Source organism: Heterocephalus glaber, unplaced genomic scaffold, assembly GCF_053883595.1.
Source record: "Heterocephalus glaber isolate CG9 unplaced genomic scaffold, H.glaber_assembly_v1.0 deba00001472, whole genome shotgun sequence".
Classification (NCBI taxonomy): domain Eukaryota; kingdom Metazoa; phylum Chordata; class Mammalia; order Rodentia; family Bathyergidae; genus Heterocephalus; species Heterocephalus glaber.
This window is the reverse complement of record NW_028258315.1, coordinates 64,871,190-64,884,027: the sequence shown is the minus strand read 5'-3', so window position 1 is coordinate 64,884,027 and position 12,838 is coordinate 64,871,190.

Genomic DNA, 12,838 nt, shown 5'->3' with positions numbered 1-12,838 from the left:
ATGAAGCCAAGAGTTGGTTCTTTGAAAGAATCCAGAAAATTGACAAACCGTTAGCCAACCTTATCAGAAAAAGGAAAGACAAGGCCCAAATCCATGCAATTAGGAATGAAAAGGGTGAAATTACAACAGACCCAGCAGAAATCCAGAGGGTCATCAATACCTACTTCCAGAACCTATATGCCAGTAAGATGGACAACACAGAAGAAATGGACAGATTCCTAGATACATATGAATTACCAAAGTTGAACAAAGAGGACCTAAAAATTCTGAACAACCCAATATCAACTAATGAAATTGAAAATGTAATTAAAAACTTATCAACTGAGAAAAGCCCGGGCCCTGATGGCTTCACTGCTGAATTCTACAAGACATTTAGAGAGGAACAGCTGCCACTACTGTTTAAACTCTTCAATGAAATTGAAAGGGAAGCAACACTCCCAAATTCATTCCTGGAAGCATCATCTTGATCCCTAAAGCAGAGAAAGACCCAAATGAAAAAGAGAACTATAGGCCAATCTCACTAATGAACATAGATGCAAAAATCCTTAATAAGATAATGGCAAACAATGCAGAAGATCGTCAAGAAGATCATACACCCTGATCAAGTGGGATTAATCCCAGTGATGCAGAGATGGTTCAACATATGCAAATCAATCAGTGTAATACACTATATCAACAGAGCCAAGGACAAAAACCGTATGATTATCTCCATAGATGCAGAAAAAACATTTGACAAAATCCAACATGCATTTATGATAAAACCCTACCTAAAATTGGAATAGATGGTCTCTACCTCAATCTGATAAAAGCCATCTATGAAAATCCAACAGCCCGTATCATACTAAATGGTCAAAAACTGAAATCCTTGACACTAAAATCAGGAACAAGACAAGGATGTCCACTATCTCTACTACTGTTCAATATAGTTCTGGAAACATTAGCCACGGCAATTAGACAAGAGAAAGAAATAAAAGGAATAAAGGAATAAAGATAGGAAATGAAGAAGTCAAATTGTCATTATTTGCAGATGACATGATACTCTGTATAGAAGACCCCAAGAATTCCACAAAAAGTCTTCTAGACTTAATAACCAAATTCAGTAGAGTAGCTGGATACAAGGTCACCACAAAAAAATCAATAGCGTTCCTCTACATGAACAGTAGACTCACTGAGAGAGAAATGGGGCAAAAAATTTCTTTCACAATAGCATCCAAAAAACTGAAATACCTAGGAATCAACCTAACTTCACGGACCTTGAGAAAACAATCCAAAAATTCATTTGGAACAAGAAGAGACCCAGAATCACAAAAGCAATTCTAGGTAACAGAGACACAGCAGGGGGTATTACAATCCCCAACTTGAAACTATACTACAAAGCTACTGTGATATAAACAGCATGGTACTGGCAAAGAAACAGACCTGAAGACCAGTGAAACAGATTAGAAGATGCAGAAACAACTCCAGACACACTCAGCCATCTCATCTTCGATAAAGGAGCCAAACACCCTCGCTGGAAGAAAGATAGCCTCTTTAATAAATGGTGCTGGAAAAATTGGGCTTCTACTTGTCAAAGATTAATACTAGACCTGTATCTCTCACCATGCACTAAACTAAAATCAAAATGGATTAAAGATCTAAATATTAAAACAGAAATGCTGAACTGGCTGGAACAGAGGTTAGGTAGAGCTCTTGAAGACATTGGGGTAGGAAAACATTTTATGAACAAAACCTCAGTTGCCCATGAACTAACACAATCAACAAGTGGGATCTCTTCTTCTTAAAAAGCTTCTGCACAGCAAGAGAAGCCACCAACAGTGTGAAGAGACAACCCACAATGTGGGGAAAAATCTTCACCTGCTGTTCCTCAAACAAAGGCCTACTATCTCGAATCTATAAAGAACTGAAAAAGATCAGACCTCTCAAATTTAAAGACCCAATCCAAAAATGGGCATCTGAAATGAACAGACATTTCTCAGACAAAGAAGTAGAAAGAGCAAATAAAGATATGAAAAAATGTTCAACATCACTAGTCATTTGAGAGATGCAAATGAAAACAATGCTGAAATTCCACCTCACTCCAGAAAGAATGGCTGCTATTATGAAATCAACCAATAACAAATGCTGGTGGGGCTGTGGGGAAAGTGGAACTCTACTCCACTGCTGGTGGGAGTGTAGACTGGTGCAAGCACTGTGGAAATCAGTATGGAGATACCTCAAAGAACTAGGACTGGAAGTCCCATTTGACCCAGCTATTCCCCTGCTAGGTATCTTCCCCAAAGAATTAAAAGCATCATACCACAGTGATATATGCACACCCATGTTCATAGCAGCACAATGTGTAATAGCTAAAACTTTGGAAGCAGCCCAAATGCCCATCAACTGGAGACTGGATTAAGAAAATGTGGGTTTTAAAAATAAAATGGAGTACTACTCAGCCATAAAAAATGAGAAATTAGAGACATTTATAGCTAAATAGATCCACATTGAGGCAATACTCTTAAGTGAAATAAATAGGACACACATGTATAAATACCGAATAGTTTCTCTAGTGTGAGAAACTGAAAGTGTAAATAAGGACTAAAATGTATAATAGATAATGTGAAATAGGAAGAAGAGGGGCAAAGGGGAAGTGGGAGGGGTAGGGGAAAGGAAAAGGAAAGGAAAGAAGCAAATGGAATTAAATGAGAAAATTGAAAAATGGAAACAATGTCTTTGTAAATAGGGAGGGATGGAGGGGTTGAAAGGAGGGCAGGGGAAGGGGGGAAAATAAGAACCAAGATAGATTATGTAAAGGTACAAATTTCCAATGATGAATGTCATTATATTGTATACCTAAAATGTACCAATGATTAAAATGAATAATTGTTAATGAGAAATAGGAAGAAAAGGTCCAAAGGGGTAGGGGAAGTGGGAGGGCTAGGGGAAAGGAAAGAAGGGAAAGGAAAAATTATGAGAAATGGAAAAAATGGAAACAAAGTCTTTGTAAATAGGGAAGAGTGGAGGGGGTGAAGCGAGAGGAGGGGAAGGGGAAAAAAATTAGAACAAGATACGTCATTTAAAAGTACAAGTTCCCAATGAAAAATGTAAATGTATTGTATACCTAAAATGTACCAATAAAAGAATTTAAGGGGGGAAAACATCAAGAGGATCATACACCATAACCAAGTAGGCTTCATCCAAGGGATGCAAGAATGGTCCAATATATCCAAATCAATAAATGTAATCCATCATATAAACAGAAGCAAGAATAAAAATCACATGACCATGCCAGGGATTTAGCTCAGTTTTTCTGCCGCCTGCCTTGCAAGCACAAGGTCCCAAGTTTGATCTCTGATACCCCCCCTCCCCCCAAAAAATCACATGCCCTTTTCAATAGATACAGAAAAAGCCTCTGACAAAATTCAACATCCATTCATGTTTTTTTAAAAAGCCTATAGAAAATAGGTATAGAAGGACTTTATCTCAATTTGATAAAAGATATGAAAAACCTACGGCCAATATCATATTAAGTGGGGAAAAACTGAAAGCTTTCTAAGATCAGTAAAAAGACAAGGATGTCCATTATCACTACTCTTATTCAACCAAACATTATCCAGAGCAATCAAGCAAAAGAAAGAAAAGGGTTATGTATAGGAAAAGAAGAAGTGAAATTATCATTATTTACAGATTACTTAATCTTCTACATAGAAGACCCAGAAAATTTCACCAAGAGTCTCCTGGAAATAATAACCCAATTCAGCAGTGTAACATGACAAAATCAATACCAATCAATATCATTTCTACCCACCAAGAATTCACAATATCATGAAGAAAAATGAAGTACTTGAGAATTAATCTAATCAAGGAAGTGAAAGACTTCCATGATGAAGAGTACAGTACTCTGAAAAGGGAGATCAAAGAGGACATTAGGAAATGGAAAGATATCTTCTGTTCGTGGATAGACACAACCAAAATAGTTAAACTGGCCCTACCTCCAAAATTGATATACAGATTTAATGTAGTACCAATCCAAATATCAGCAGCATTTCTCACAGATTTGGAGAAAACAGTCCTAAAATTCATATGGAGCCCCAAAAGACTCGGAATAGCAAAAGCAATCCTGGGTAAGAGCAAAGCAGGAGCCACCACAATCCCAGATTTGAAGTTACATTACAAAGCTAGAGAGTGGTACAAGCACAAAAACAGAAATGTGCATCAATGGAACCGAGTAGAGGGTACAGAAACAACCCCAGGTATACTCAGCTATTTGATCTTTGACAAAAGGGCAAAAAACATTGTTCATGGGAATGTAAACTAGTACAATCATTATGGAAATCAAAGAACTAAAATTAGAAATTCCATATAATCCAGCTATCTTCCCTCTAGACATCTTATCCAAGAAGCTTAATACATCATACTATAGTGATACATGTGTACCAATGTTTGTAGCAGCACAATTCATAATAGCTAAATCCTAGAAGCAGTCTGTATACCCATCAGCAGATGATTGTATAAAGAAAATGTAGTATTCATGTATAATGGGATACTACTCAGCTATAAAGAAGGACAAATTTGAGGCATTTGTAGCAAAGTGAATGCACCTGGAAAATATAATATTGAGTGAAATAAATCATACACAAGCTTGAATACTGTGTGGTATCTCTTGTTTGAGTGAGGAAAAGTACAAACTAAGAGAAAAATGAAGGATAGAAGGAAACAAGGGGGTGGTTCTCTTGCAGATAGGAAGGGGTCCAGAGGACCAAGGATGAAGGGTGAGGGAGAGTGGATGGGAAAATAGAGTGAGGATATGGCATCTACAGGATCCTAGTAACCTCAATGAATGTGGACATTATATGCCATAAACATGAACTAAGATTAATAATATGAACAAGAGTGAAAAGGGGACAGAGAGATTAGAGGAAGAGGGACGGAGGAGGGAAGAAAGGGGATTAAAAAAAACCAAGCTATATTATGTACATGTACCCACTCCCTAAGATTATTGTAAAATGCATGTACTGCAAGCATCTAATAATTTTTTTTTTTGGTATACTGGTGATCGAATTCAGGACCTTACATTTGCCAGGCAGGCAAGGCACTACTGAGCTAAACTCTGGTCCTAAAATTTTTTTTTAAAGACACTAAAAATATACATTGGGAGAAAGATAGTCCCTTTAATAAATGGTGCTGGGAAAATTGGTTATCCTCATGCAGAAGATTGAGTCTAGACCCATATATCTCATTATGTGCTATCTCATTATGTACTTATCTTCTGCTAGAAGATAAAACAAGTAAAACTCTTGAAGACATAGATATAGGCAAGGACTTTCTGAACAGAACCCCAGTGACACAAGAAATAGTACCAAGGATAAATAAATGGGATCATATCAAACTAAAAACTCTGTACAGCCAAGGAAACAACCAACAAAGTGACGAGACAACCTACAGAATGGGAAAAATATTTTGCCACGTATTCCTCAGAGGACTAATATCTAGAATACATAAAGAACTCAGAAAAATTAGATTCCCCCTAAATAAAAGGCCCAATTAAATAATGGGCAACTGAAATAAATAGATGCTTCTCAGAAGTACAAATGGCTAATGAATACACAAAAAATGTTCAATATCAATGGCCATGAGAGAAATTAAATTAAAGCAGCACTAAGATTCTTTTCTCCAGAAAGAATGGCTATCATCAGGAAATCAAATAACAAATGCCGGTGAGGACGTGGGGGGAAAGGAACCCTTCTACATTATTGGTGGGAATGTAAACTAGTATAACCACTATGGAAGTCAGTATGGAGATTCATCAAATAACAAAATCTAGAAATTGCATTTGACCCAGCTATTCCCCTTCTAGTTATCTTCCTGAAAGGGTTAAAGACATCGTTTTAGAATGATACATGCATATCCATGTTTATACCACCACAGTTCATAATAGTTAAGTATTGGAAGCAGTCTATATGTCTATCAACAGAAGAATGGATAAAGAAATAAATTACATACAATGGAGAGCTATTCTGCCATAAAGGAAGATAAATTTGAGTCTTTGTAGGTAAATGGATTCACCTTGAATCCATAGTGTTAAGTTAAATTAGACACACAAACTTAAATATCGCATGGTTTCTCTTATATGAGAAACCCAACATATAAATGAATAGCAAAATAAAAATAGATAACAGAAAGTATGGAGATCTTTTTCAAATAGGAAAGAGGTCCAGAAATACGAATGGGAAAGGGGATGAGAAAAGAACTGAGATGTGTTATGTACAAGTACCAGTTCCCCTCAAGGAATGTAGTCATTGTGTAATGCAAACATGTACTAATAAAAAGAAAACTGAAAAAATGATGTAAAGAAAGAAAGTTAAAATTTTTGAGTCAGTTCTGTACATCAAGGAAGCATGACAGTGTAACTAGAGACATGAAAGAAGACTTCCAGAACTGTTTCATAAAGTGACAAAAGTGATGGAATAAGTGTGTTCGAATTGAGTATTTTGAGGGGGATTAATAACAATGTGTAATTTACTAAACTCTTAAATTTAAACAGTCACTATATTTTTCAGTTACACTTAGACTCAGAACATCACCCTTCACTGCTGGGCTTCACCTATATCTGAACAGTCAAAAATGACTTGAAATAGCAATGCCTAAAGCACACTCTCCATGGTTGGGGTGGCTGGAGGGGGATACAAGTAATGAGTCCTCAAGCCATTTATTTCTATTATAACACCAATCTCCTCTCCCCTTAATTCAGAATCCTGTTTAGTTAGGCTTTTGTTATTGTTATGTTCTTTACAAATATTCAAACTCCAATTAACACGAACATTGCTGCAATGACGCTTAGTAATGCAGCCATTTAAAAATTTACCATAAAAATTTTCTCTAATACAGCCCAAAGTACAGACATGGTTTTATCCCATAATTGCTCATTCCCCTGAGCAATTGTTCACTGCCCTGCTTCAGGAAGACTTCTTGGTTGCTCTCACCCAAATTAGGCTGCCTTCCATTTTTAAACTGGGCGAATTTAGTGTGTCCCTGCTCCTCTCCCACCACTCCATGTTGGGAGTGGTAGAGCAGATAATTTGTCTTTAATTCTTAGAACACAAAGTTGAGTGAAAATCTAACATCTCATGCAATCATTGGATGAGATTTTTGGGGCAACCAGGAGGGAAATGAATATAGTTCGTTGTGCAGGTTGTGGTAGATTTGATAATTGCTTCCAATTATTCACTCCCTCCCTATATTTAGACTTTGCATCCATGCTTTGTTATATGACTTTACATTTATCTCCTATTAGAGTGAATAGAGCCTGTTTCTCCAGTGACACTGGGTTTGGCTGTGTGACTTTGACTTTGGCAGTGAATTTTAAGTGGCCATAGGAGACCACATCTGAGCAGAAAGTTCAAGAGCCCCTTCCAGTCCAGCAATTACTCTTGCGTCTCTGGTGTGAAACTGAGATATGGATTGCTTCTTCATCCTGGGACTTGGAGAAGCGAAGTCCTATATGAGTGAGAAATAACCGCTGTTGGAAGTCATTGAGATTTGGGCATCATTTCTTATTTAGCTTTATAATTGTGAAAGGTCACTAATATATTGTGCAAATAAAATTTAAAAAGAAAACAACACTTAAGTTGGAGGACAACATAATTGTTTAATTTTTAGGAGTTTTACTATGATGTGTCTTGGTATAGATTTATGTTGATCCTGTTTAGGGTTTGCTTGCTTTCTTGAATCTGTAGGTCTTTTGCCAAATCTGAGAAGTTTTTAGCTATGATTCGAGTATTTTCCAGCCTTACCCTTTCTCCTCTCCTTTGGGGATTCCAATGACACAATGATAAATCTTTTATTACGGTCTCACAATTCCCTGAGGCTATTTCTTTTTTCACCTATTTTTTTCTCTTGTTCATATTTATTTCTCTCATTCTGTCTTTAAATTCAGTGATTCTTTCTTTTGGACTATTTTGTCAAATTTTTATTTCTGATTATTGTGTTCTTCCCCCCCCCATTAAGTTTATTGGTACATTTTTGGTATAAAATACAGTTACATTCATCATTGGGATCTTGTACCAGTACATGAGTCTCTTGGTTCTTATTTTTTTTCCCCTTCCCTTGCCCTCCCTTCACCCTCTCCACCCTTCCCTATTTGCAAAGACCTTGTTTCCATTTTTTGTCCTCTTCTCATATTTTTTCCTTTCCCTTTTTTCCCTTCCCCTACCTCTCACAATTCCCCTGGCCTTTTAGACCTTTTCTTCCTGTTACACAATATCAGTTATATATTTTTTAAATTACAATATTAAGATCTAGGAGACATTACCACAGATTTTACAGAATTTAAAAGGATATAGAAAGCATATTACAAAAATCTTTTTTGAAATAAATTTGACAACTTCTAAGAAGCACCTTGGAAGACAAATTAATGAAACTGACTCTGGAGGAAATATAAAATTTTACTAGCACCTATTAAAGAAAGTATATTCCTCACTTGAAAACCTACCTATACGACAACAGCAGGCTCATAAACATTTTTTTTTCTTGAAAGTATTTTACTTCAGATTGAAAAATGAACAGTTTCCACACTGTTCATTGCAAGATACACAGTATTCATGAATACAATGCTGGTCATTTGAGGACATACTGTATATACACCTCAATTTCTCCTTCATGCTTTTTCTTTTAGAAAGATACTGTTTACCAAAAAGAAACTTCAGCAGTACAGGAAAAACTATTTTCCCAATAACTTTAAGAAAACCTAAGATTCCCAATGGAATCAAGATTATCTTCCCACTACCACCACCTTAATATAATCACATGCTTATTGGAACACTAATATTTGCACCCTAAGAGTACATTTACTTTCAACAATGAGGGTGATTCTTAAAAAACAAAACAAAACAAAAAACTTCAGTGTGGTAAATGTAACATGGATCTCTGCAAGTATTAAGTGTCTGAAATAGGCAGCTAATGCTGTATTTAATATTTTATAAATAATTGTTCCCTTAGCAGTAAACATAAGTCTACACATTCACAATAGTCCTACAAAATAAATACTGTGATTATGTACAATATGTTATGACAAACTAGTTTCAAAAAACAAAAGCTCAACATCTTGATAAAAATTCTGATCAGAATAAAATGTGACTCAAATTTAAAACATCATCAAAATAACATCACATTTAAAATCATCCACGGTTTACACAAGTACTATGAGTTTCCAGTTTTGGAACATATTTTTCAATTGTGAATTAAAATATGAACATTTTGAAAATTGTTACTTTCAGTGATGACATCAGTTTTGGTCTTAACATTATTTTCTTTTATAAAAAGTTGCACCATTTATCCATTACTGGTCTGATTGGTCTTTGATATTTCATAAAGGTATATAAAAGAAATCCCTAAAAGCCAATAGTATTTTATATGTATATATATATATATATATATAAAAGAATCTCACCTCAGAAATGGCTGTATTTAACATAGGCTCATAAACATTTTAACTGATCAATTATATCAAACAATTAAAGCAGAAAAAAGAAGGAACACTTCTCCCCTCATTTTAGGAACTCAACATCGTGCTAATCCTAAAACGGGATAAAGATAATAGAAGAAAAAAGTATGAAAATAAATAGAAATTTGTTTAACAAAACAAACTATTAGAAGTCAGATCTGGCAGGATGTAGAAAGTGTTTTTATTATAGGGATATCAGTGTTGGTTCAGCATTGGAAGATCCACCCCCAAAAGTCATCATTTTAACAGAGGAAAGGAAAAAGCCATATGATCCTGTCACTAGTTGGAGAAAAAGTATTGGACTAAATTCCACAGCTGTTCATGGTAAAAGCTCTCAGGAGACTAGAAGTAGAACAGAAACTTTTCAACAGATTAAAGACATGTACTCCATACTTACAGCGAGAACACCTTATATAAATGGAGAAGATACAATGCTTTCTCCTTAAGGTGGGGAACAAGGGCAGATATGCTTATTCTTTATCTGTCCATTAAAATTTGAAACCTAGTCCCCACCAAAATAGTCTGGCAATAAAAATGACACAACTAGGATAGGATTGGCATGGCAGAAGCAAAATCTCCATATGTAGATGAAATGATCATCTACAGAGAAAATACTAAGAAATCTCTAGGAGCCCCTAGAACTTGTACTTGAATTTAGCAGGATTAGAAAACACAAGGGATATATAAAAATTCAGATGTATGTATACTTGCTATAAATGAAGAATTGGATATTGAAATTTAAAAGTTATGTAGGAGTACAAAGGACCTAGAAAAACAAAAACAAAAACAGTGTGGGAAGATGTTTAGTACCTAATTTTAAGACTTCTTCTAAAGCTACAGTAATCAAGGCAGTGTTGGTGTAAGGAAAGACATATAGATCATTGGAATAAAGCAGAGAATCTAGAAATAGAACCACGCATAAATGGTCCTCTGAGTTTTGAAAGATTATTTAACATTAGGATTTTATGGAATATAAACTCAATTCAAGAGCTGAGGAAGAGAGACTGTTTTCAGCAAATGGCACTAGAACACCTGGTATCCGTATATAAAAAATTAACCTCAACCCTTTTTTTCCATACATGAAAATAACTTGAAGGGATCTATGAACCTAAATAAGAAAGCCTAAAAGTATAAAACTTTAAGAAGAAATTATAAGGGAAAATATTTATGAATTCAGGGTAGGCAAGAACTACCTAGGATACAAAAAACATGAGGTATAAAAGAAAAACATTGACAAATGAGATTCCATCAAACTTTAGAACTTTAAACGACATCATTAAAATGAAAAGTAGACCTTAAACAGACCATATTTCCAATGCATATAACCTATGAGCAGAATATATAAAGAATTCTTAGAGCTCATTAATAGACAACCCAATTAAAATGTAGATGTAAGAAGATGATAAATAGCCAGGATAGCACAAGGAATGGTGTGCAATTCTAGAATCAGAAAAATACTAATCAGTACAATAATAAGATTGAATTATACACTCATTAGGGAGATGAAGTTCAAAGTTTTAAAAGCCTTGTCATGACTTTTTCTTTTTGTTGGATTCTCCTCCTTTGCATTTAATTTGTCATGCCCAATGGATCCATTCTGCTGGGTTTCCTGGGGTTGTGATCCTCATTGTCTTTTCCTAGAGTATTGTCTAAAATTTTTTGGAGTGCCGGTTTGGTATTCATGTAATTCCTGAGGTGCTCTTTGTCATCAAAGTATCTTGTTGCTCCATCCATTTTGAAAGATAGTTTTGCAGGGTACATCAATCTGGGTTGGAGGCTGTTTTCCTTTAGGGCTTGAAATACATCATTCCAAGCTCTTCTTGCCTTGAGGGTTTGCATTGAGAAGTCTGCTGTGATTCTGATGGGCTTTCCTTTGTATGTGATTTGTTTCTTTTCTCTAACTGCTTGTAGAATTTTGTTCTTCTGTTGGATTTCTGGAATCCTAACTATTATATGCCTATGTGTAGTTTTTTTGGATTAAGGCTAGCTGGAGTCCTATATGCCTCACTTATCTGTATATCAAGTTCTTTTCCCCTGCTTGGGAAGTTTTCGGCCATCACTTCTGTGAACAGTTTTTTTATGTCATCTTCAGTCTCTCCTCTTTCTTCATTGACTCCAATCAGTCTTATGTTATTCTTCTTTGCATCGTCTAGCAGCTGCTGGATTGATTTCTCATGTTCCCTTACAATTTTAAAGCAATTTTTCTTTTCCTCCTCACTAATTGCAATCTTATTTTCTATATGTGAAATTCTATCCTCACATTGGTTCATTCTGCTGTGTAGACTTTCGATGGAGTTTTTAATCTCTTGGAAATCTGTTTGTATCTGTTTTATGGATTCCATTTGTTTCCTATGTTGGGATTCCATCATGTTCCTCAGATCCTCTATTTTTTAATCTGTGTCCTCTCTAGATTTAGTAATCATGTCTTGCACCATGAGCAAAATCTTTGCTGTTATCTGAGTAATTATTTCTGATTTCATTTTTCCCAGATCCTCTTTTGTTTCCAGTTCAGTGAGTCCAGGTGGTTGAGTATGAGATTGTTCCATCTCATTTCCCTTTGGGGTTGCTGTAGGTGATCTGGAACTCTGTTTTTGAGGCTTGCTTATGTGTTTTCTCATTTCCACAGGGCAGGGGGTGCTTCTGGCACCCACGTGGCTCACCTTCTCTGCCCTAGGAGCTTGGGATGGCAGCGGGGGAGCTTCCTTCTGGGTGCTGGGACTGGCTGAGCTTCTCTGCCCTAGGAGCCTGGGATGGAGGTGGGGAGCTTCCTTCCAGGTGCTGGGACCGGCTGAGCTTCTCTGCCCTAGGAGCCTGGCATGGAGGTGGGGAGCCTGATTATTGTGTTCTTTAGTTCTAAAATTTCTTCTTTGTTCTTTATATCTTCTGTTTCTTTACTTTTGTCTTTTTGTTTATTTAAAGCATGTCTGTAATTTCTCATCGAAGCATTTGTGTGATGCTGTTTTAAAACTTTTGTTTATATGTTCTTTGATCTATTAGTCCTGTTTTCAATCTGTATATATGATAATTTACTTTATAAGGTCTTATAAATAAACAAATCTGATCTGGAAAAAATAAAAGAGGGTGGAGGGAAGGGGAAAAAAAGAATTGAAATCTGTATGTACATGTACCAATTCCCTACCATGAATGTAATCACTATGTATTACAAACATGTACAAATAAGAGTAAAAAAACCTGTCAGATAGTTTTTAACATCTCTGTCATCTCAGTGTTGCTATCTATTGATTGTTGTCTTTTCATCAAGTTGAGATTTTCCTGGTTTCTGGTACACCTAGTGACTTTCAGTTGGAACCTGGACACATTGGGTATTACAAGACTGAATCTTATTTAAGCTGACTG